We start from the raw sequence: 8858 nt of genomic DNA, 5'->3' as shown, positions 1-8858 counted from the left end.
TAGACATCTGGATGGATTGAGGGCTCGAAGAACGAGAAGAGTCAAAGGACAATAAGTAAGCTAAAGCTCCTCCTCACCAGAAGTAATGTTGTTAGCACTCACGGGGCGAGGCGACCTGATTGGAAGGCCGATAAGCGTTTCTAACCAAGCCAATATACCCTAGTTTTTCGAACCAAGCCAATATACCCCAGCGTTTCTAACCAAGCCACACTTACACAAGGTCACACCCAGCGACAGCCAGTAAACCACAAGTAGAAGTGAAACTGTAATCTTGAAGGAAGGGATATTGTCACATCGTGAACGATGCCTTTGGTAGAATAACACTGACATTATCGACAAGAACCTGTTCCACAGCAGTGGTGTCAATAGGGAGAGCCAAGCGAGCTATGATCACAGGATTGAGAAAGTTTTGATCCGTGCTGGAATCAATAAAGGCCAAAACGGGGATGGAATCGATGCGGACTTATAAGCACATGGCACGACCGCAGGTACGCTTTAGAACAGAAATGGCATGAATAGAGAGCTCGGGATCATTGATAGCCAAATGGGAAATCACGTCCAAATCAGGGATGCTAAGGCCTGGGGAAGGGGGTTTATCCACATCATCAGAATCAATAAGAAGGATTTGTGGTTTGCTACAGCGATGACCGGGCTTGTAAGGGTCAACACAATAGAAACAAAAGCCCTTGGCTCGACATTCTTGCAGCTCGGCCTGATTGCTCCGTTAAATTGGTTTGTCAGAAGCGGGGTGCCAGGCTACTTGAGCGAGACAATGGGGGATTAGAAGGGGGTATGAGAGTGGTAGAAGGCGAAGGGCGACTGAGAGTGGGCTGGAAATATGTATGGCATCGGAGTTGTTTCTGTTCATAAATGCGGGCCAATTCAATTGCCCGGGCAAGAGTAGTCGGGCCTTGGGCCAACACATTGTCCTGGAGATCCCCTTTTAGGCCGACACAAAACGTTGGAGAAGCATTTGAGTGAGCTGTGCCCACGAGGTAAAGGAATATCGCCCTTTGTACCAGCGGAGCCAAAGTGCCACATCCCCTCCCAGATGCATACCAACCACGGCGACACGGCGGTGATTCTCGACTTCGTAATAGTCGAGAAATTCCTCAGCCACAGTGATCTAGCTGTACTGATCGTTACCGAAAAAATGAGGGAGTTCTAATTTTAAGTGTTTAGGACCAGTGAAGGCTGGAGAGAAGGTGGTGAAATGAGGTGAATGGTGGAACTGGTGGATGGAAATGCCAGTAGAAGAACATGGTGCGAAAGCAGGGATCAAAGTAGGGCGGGCAGTTGTGTAGGTGAAGGCAATATGGGTAAGAGAGGTGGTTGGGGGGGAGGGGGTTAGGGGGTAGGAAGGGGTGGCTGGAAAAGTGGGGTGTGAGGAAAATAAAGGGTTAGTAGATCTAGAAAGGCCAAGCAAGGGGGAAAGGTGGGGGCGCAAAATGGGGATTTTTTTTTTTGGGGGGGGTGGTTAGGGAAGGTTTGCAGTAGAACCCAAAAGAATGGGTACAATCCTGAACGGAATTTGTGGACCGGAATTAGATCAGAGGAAACGAAGCTCTTCAATCAAGGTTTGTTGATTCTGTGCTTGCTGAGAATGATGGAGGGTCACTCATGTTGGTAATATTAGATTGTAGGTCGTGTTGGCGAGAAGCCATCATGGTGACATTATCATGGAAATCATTTAGCTAAGTGAGAAGGTGTTCTTGCTGGAAGTCGAGCTCCAGATCGGCGTCGGCCACGTCAGCCACGAGAACGAAAGCTTTGCTTTTGCCCATGATACCAACGTCAAAATCAAATACCAGTTGTTAAGGACCAGGGTTTATGTGCGAAAGGAAATGCAATAAAGTAAGAAATGGTAGAGAAATATCTGATTCTGCTTGCCATTCATCTCCAAGGAAATCGTTTAAATACAACCCATAAAGCCAAAAGGTGTGAATCTGACGTCAACGCCCTTTTACTAACTGAACTACTAAAAGGAAATTTAGACTAAGCCAACTAAATACAATGTAAGGACTTAGCCACAATGATGAGCTTTTCATAGTTGTAACACGGGGTGGGGAAAAAGAAATCGTAGAGAGAGAGAGATATATATATATATATATGTATATACTTTTTTATTTTTTATAATATTTTATTCATATTTTAATGAATTTAAAATTTAAAAAGGAAAAATATGTGGGATCCATAGTGCCACGTACGCAACTAACGGAGAGATCTAACGAAAACCTAACAGTGGAACCACATTGTAACAAATTTAAAAGATCGGGGTGTGTTATTGTAAAATTTGAAAAGACAGGGACTAATATGTCTTAAGGGTGTAACCACGAGGTACTAAATTGTAATTAACCTTTCTTTTTATTTATTTACGATAAGCGATAGAAGCACAAGCAAATAGCCTTTGCATTCTTAAAAAGATATAGGTGGGCTTAGAATACTTTAAGAAAATATCCTTTGATAGCAATACAAAAACGTTGTTGCAATCTGTCATAGCGTTTCATACCATAGCTATTAAAATTTTGACTACGTTAAAATATCAAACTATTTAAATCTCTCCCCTCTTCTCTTCCTCCCTCATTTTCAGGAAAAAGAAAAAAAGAAAAAAAAAACAAGGTTTGTCCCATTTGTTTTCATTTTGTTATGATTTTCCTCCAATTATCACAGGCAGCTGCGTCTCGGCTTCGGATCTCCACTTGCATTTTGGCGTCAGATCTCCATCACCATTACTTTTGCGGTTTCTTTATGTTTGGAATTAGTCACTGAGACTCTTTGGGTTCTCTGTGTTGTTTTCACCTTTCCTTTTGTGAGAGCTGTTCACCTCTCTTTTTGTGACAGCTTTTCACCTCTTCTTTATGAGAGTTTTATTTGTATTGTTATGGCTTGATTTTTTCAAGCTTTATCTTTTTTTTTTAATTTTTAATTTTGAGTTTATAATCTTAGTTGAGATGTCTATGTCAGCGTTTCTTCGATCCTATGTGATCGTTAGTGAAGGCACACCAGATTGTATTAATTTTGATGTTAAATCGCTCCGTTATTATAATGGCTCTTTGTAGCTAGTTTGTATTGACTCTTTATGACTATAAATGCAATTTTAGAATTTCTATAATAAAAAAAATGTAAATTAGCGAAAGGAAAATCTTATAAAAGGTCAAGTAAGCACTATCGATCAAACAAACAAAAAACCAAGTACGCACTTAGAGTGCGAAATTCAAAAACATCAACATCAATATGGAAAGGAGAAATTAACAAATATATTGAAAGAGAAATTAAAATGGGGATCAAATTGAGAGAGACATAAACTATAACAGCTGTGGTCCCTTTCTTTTACAAGCACATATTTCAAGCCATTAGCACCATAGATTCATTATTTTCCTATAAAATATGATAATCACGTGCAAAGCAAAGTTAAATGTCAGCTATCAAAGACCCAGTCTTGTAGGACAATGAAGGGGACATAAATCTTTAACTGAAGCGTACCTTAAGTGTAAATCTTGTGTGCCATCAAATCCCAATCCTTGCACGCGGACTTGGGAAACAAATTCTCTTCGTTTACCTCTTCCTACCCGCGTCAAGGTTTATTTGGTCTTTTTGGGTTTGTAATTATTGTACGGTTTGAATTCTGATGTTACCAGAAAATAAGAATACAAAAATAAAAAATAAAAATTCGGGACTCTCGTGTGGGGAGGAGCTGCCTCTAAGAGCACTTCCACTTATTTGCCATGACAAAGAGCAAGAGTAAGGCAAGGATTATTCACGTGAATAGTGGCAACCCTTGCAAACAAAGACGGAATCATGAATTTTTCAATAGGTGGGCTATCTAAAGTTGTTATAGCTTAAAATCTAAGGACCAATTTTTGTTTGGGTACTTACTATTTCTATAGTTTTTCTAGAAATATATTAAAGTACAGATTAGGATAAAATAGTAAAAGGTTGAGAGTTAAAATTATGAGTGTTTATTAAGAGATTATTTTATTAATTGAGCAAATTAAATATAATATGATTATATGCCTACAAAAATTGAGTAGACAATGGGTTACAAAACTACATTTGAGTGGGCTACTAAGCTTTTATAGGATGAATAACATTAAAATATATGTAATATATTTTAATTTTATAAAAAGGTACCTGCACTAGAGTCCATGGTAGCCCTCTACCTAGTTCCGCTCATGCTTGCAAAAGTTGGTGGTGGCCTTAGCAACCTAAGGGCAACCACTATTCACATGAGATATAAGGAGAGAAATTTGTATAGAGTTTTGGCGTAGGAAGTGAAGAATATGACTAAGTATTTATTTTTTTTAAAATTTGAAATTTTTATTATTTTTATAGATTTTTTTTTTATTTTTTAAATTGTTTTTCGTTGTTGATGTCATCGCTGACATTAACAAAGCCAGGCAACAATCCAGGCTGTCCTTGTCTTTGGGCTGGGTTGGCTTGCTGGGACCCATGAGCTACCAAGGCTGTAAAAGCCCACTGGAACTACAAATTGGGGCTAGGCCCCAAGTTGCCCGGGTTGAGGGGGCACCGATGGAGATGCTCTAAGGGCGCTTCTAGCGGTGCACCTTAGTCGGGGCAACAGGGGGCTCAAGCCCTAATTTGTAGTTCCAGTGGGCTTCTACAGCCCTGGCAGCACATGGGTCCCACCAAACCAGGCCAACCCAAAGGTAAGAACAGCTTGGGTTTGTTGACGTTAGCAACGAAATTTTTTTTAAAAAAAATCGAAAAAAAACACTTCAGAATTTTTTTTAAAAATACTTAGTCATATTCGTCACTTCCCACACCAAAACTCTATACAAATTCATCTCCTCATATCTCATGTGAATAGTGGTTGCCTTCTGGTTCTCATGGCAATGAGTGGAAACACCACAAGCCTTTCCCAAGGGCTGCCACTATTCACATGAATAGTAACAGCCCTTGCCTTCCCTTTACTCTTTGCCATGGCAAATGGGTGGAAGTACTTTAACCCAAGTCATGGTGGGGGTGAATACAAGATAGAGGTGACAATTTTAGATACGACCTAATACACTACTCGAAATCTGCACGAAAAAATAATAAGTTAATTCACACCATAAAATTTTCAAGTCAACTTGCCATCACTGGCAGATCCTAGAATTTTCCTTCATGGGAGCAAGAACTTGTAAAGTCTGGCCTAGCTTGCATTGGCTAATAGAGCCTACCAACAATCTGTAAGTCTTACCTAATGTAGCCTAAGTCTCAGCCATTCCTTTTCCCCTTTGCCCTACCTTAGCCTTCTTGGAGGCATTTTATTGAACAGTTTGCCCCCATTCAACAGAAAATATCATGAAAACTTGGCACCTTCATAGGTGTAGAACAAGACTGAGTAGGACCTAGTGCCTTTACTAGCTCTTAACTAGATCTGTCACTGCCCACCATGACCCGTTTAATAAAAGGGTGGATTTCAAGTCAATCTGCCAGCCCATTAAAATATCTATGAAACCCGTTTATTAAACGAGTTGTGTCAACTCATGTACCTGTTTCTTTGTTTCTTCTTCATCTTCTTCATTTTCCCCAATTTTTAAATAAATTTAAATTTCTTTTTCTCAATCTTTATACATACAGAATGGTAAAATGTAATGACTATTTTTTATAAAAATATAAAAATAAATTTCAAACAACAATTACTTGATTAAATTATCAAAATTAAGATTTTTTATTTGTTTTTTGATGACCTTGTGAATTTGAGATGTGGGTTTCGTTGTTTTTTTAAAATTTGTTTTTACTTATTGCCCAATACTCAATTATGCAAGTAATTTTTGTATGGGCCATGCAAGTTATCCTTTCTTTTTAATTTTTACCCAATACCCAATTATGCAAGTGATTCTGAAAAGAAAAAAAAAACATCATAAACTTTCTTTGTCTACCTTTTCAACTTTCTAGTTACTAGTTGCTACCACTTATTGACAAAAAAATTTAAAAATACTAGAGGAATGCAATCAATTCAAGTCAATTTATTGCAAGGCTTTAGAAAACATTTTTATTCTATTATAATAGCGATTCTGATAATTTTTTAAACAGGTCAACTAACTTGTTTAATAACTTATTTAATACGATCCGAACTCAACACGAGACGTTTATTAAATAGGTCAAGTTTGAGTAGAGCATTTTTGACATATTTGTTATCTTGACACGACACGACATGAATCATTTCCAGGCTTAATATAAATTCAAACACACTTAAGGAGTGCGGATTGTTTACAATTTTTTATAGAATAAAAGTAAAATTTCATTGATCTGCCCAATTACAAAGAAATGACCAAAATAAAAACCCCGTAAACAGGAAGGTTAAAGCCAAAAAATGAATACACAACAAGCAACACAAAGGCCAGGACAACGAGCCAAAAACATGGACCAATAAACTAGCTCATTAGAAGCCAAACCATGATGAGAATAGAGCAATCATACCCTTCAGGAGCGGCGCCTAATCGGAATCCAGGATGCCAAGTCGGCAAGGACTCGAGAGGAAGACAACATCCAAGAGAAATGGCATAACCACTTAGCTACGACTTGATGCTCAACCACGCACCAGAGCACTATCTCACATCAACCAGGACCCGAGCACCGAACCTCTGCAATTCTCCACACCAAGGCTTCTGGTCTCAAAAGTTAAAACCCTAATCCTCACCAAAAGAGACATTCATGGCAGTGAGATATATCCACATATCTAAAACGGATCTTTACATAAAGAGACCTCTGCCAAATCTGAACAAAATCTAGAGGCACGACTGAAAAAAACTCGATATTGATAAGTAGTTTTAAATTTGCTATCAAGATATATTGTCCAATTCTTTTTATATGTTTTTGTTCAACCCTTTTTATGAGGCCTTAGTACTAATTTTGTACGAGGCCTCTAAAATTTCATAGCCACCCCAAAATTTCATAGCCGCCCCAGGTTGGAAGTATCGTCCATATTAAGTTTTATTTTGTTGAGAAATTATGAGATTACATTTATAATTTAATCAAAAAAATCACTAGCCACAAAGGGCCATAACAATAACAGAGACCGATCAAACATCAAAATTAAGACAATTTGGGGCTCCTCCACTGGCGATCACAGATGATCGAAGAAACTCTGACATATGCATCCCAATTAAGAGTGCAAACTCAAAATAACTAAAAGAGATAAAGCTTGGAAAAAAACCAAGCCATAACAATACAAATAAAATTCTCACATAAGAAAGTGGAAAACTCTCACAAAGGAGAGGTGAAAACTCTCACAAAAGGAGAGGTGAAAACTACACAAAAAACCCAAAAAGTCTTTGTGACTTATTCCAATAATGAAGAAATCGCAAAAAGGATGGTGGTAAAGATCTTACACCAAAATGCAAGTGGAGATTCGACGTTGAGACGCATCCTCCTGTGATAAGTGGAGGAAAATAATAACAAAATAAAGAAAAATAGGGAAAACCTTATGTCTTTGAAAATGGGGGAAGAGATTAGAAGGGAGGAAGGGAGGAAGGGAGAAGGGGAATGGGGAGGAATAAAGGAGGGGAAAGGGGAGGAAGAATAGTGGCTTCCTCCCCCCTCAAAGTGAAAACGGTTCTAGAGTGTTTTTTGAGAGAAATGAGGCTAGGGTTTTCAGGAGAGTTTATATAAACTTTTATTTAAGCACTAAACAACCACGCAAATCTTATGATTCTATAGATGATATGCAAATAATATTTGTCAGATGGATATTGTGCCAAAAAGAAAAGAAGGGGATATTGAAAAGGGGGATGAAAGAAGAAAACTCTTCAACTTGTCTTTTAGGCAATCTCCAGTCATAGGGCTAAATGTAGTCTAGGGCTATAAATTTAGCCCTCCAAAATATTAATTTTTTAAGAATAGTGTAGGGTTAAATTTTTCCATCTCCAGCCATGCAAGGCTATATTTTAGGACCTTTCATATTTTATTATTTTTCTATGGTACAACGCTCATACATTTCACAACTATGTATAATTTAATTTAATTAAACTACTATTTAGAGACAATATTCCATATATGACATGTGTACGTTGTATATATATTATAAACAAAACGAATTTAAAACATTTAAAAAGGTTTTAAATAAATAAATAAAAGGAACTTTTTAATCAATGGTTCTGACCTTCAACGGTCATAAACCAATTATATATACTAAAAAATAAATGAAAACATTTAAGGAGATTATTAAAATATAATATAAAAAACCTAATGGCTAGTTGATGTCATTAATGACGCGCATTTAATGTTGGCTATTGGATATGCAGTTGCACGAGATGTTTCGGGCTATTGCCCACACGTGATCCATTCTCTTCTTAGAAACCACAAAAAAATTTGGCCTAGGCCAAAATTGGGCTCCTAGTAGCTTAGTTGGAAGGCTAAAGGGCCAAATATGACCCTCCAAAATTAGCCAAATTTTTGCATTATTTTAAAGCTATATTTGTCTTATGTCCATCACTGGAGATTGCCTGAAGTTATTTACTAAATAGGACTGAGGGGTTCACATATATTTATTGCTTTGACAAGATCAATGTGAGGAATGAACTGTCTATCTAATTGATTTGTGGATTGTCCCCCACCTTACTCGACCCTACGAATTATTCTGCAAGATTGAATCCCTGTTTTTCACCGTAGGGGATTTATTTATTTATTATTTATAGAAAGATGCACCGTACGGATTTTTGGAACCATGGCAAAAGTTTTACCTTCATCTTTTTGTGTACGAAATCGAGATCCACAGTTTTCATTTGTAAATTTTTGTTGGGTTTTTTTTAGAGGGATACAATTTTCATATTTGGTAAGCCCAAACATGGCGATAGAAAAGTTAGGTGTAATTGTAACTAAGGATTTTGAAAGTTTGGTGTTGAACCTTCGGA

Source organism: Prunus persica, chromosome G6, assembly GCF_000346465.2.
Source record: "Prunus persica cultivar Lovell chromosome G6, Prunus_persica_NCBIv2, whole genome shotgun sequence".
Taxonomy (NCBI): domain Eukaryota; kingdom Viridiplantae; phylum Streptophyta; class Magnoliopsida; order Rosales; family Rosaceae; genus Prunus; species Prunus persica.
Note: the sequence above shows the minus strand (reverse complement) of the source record.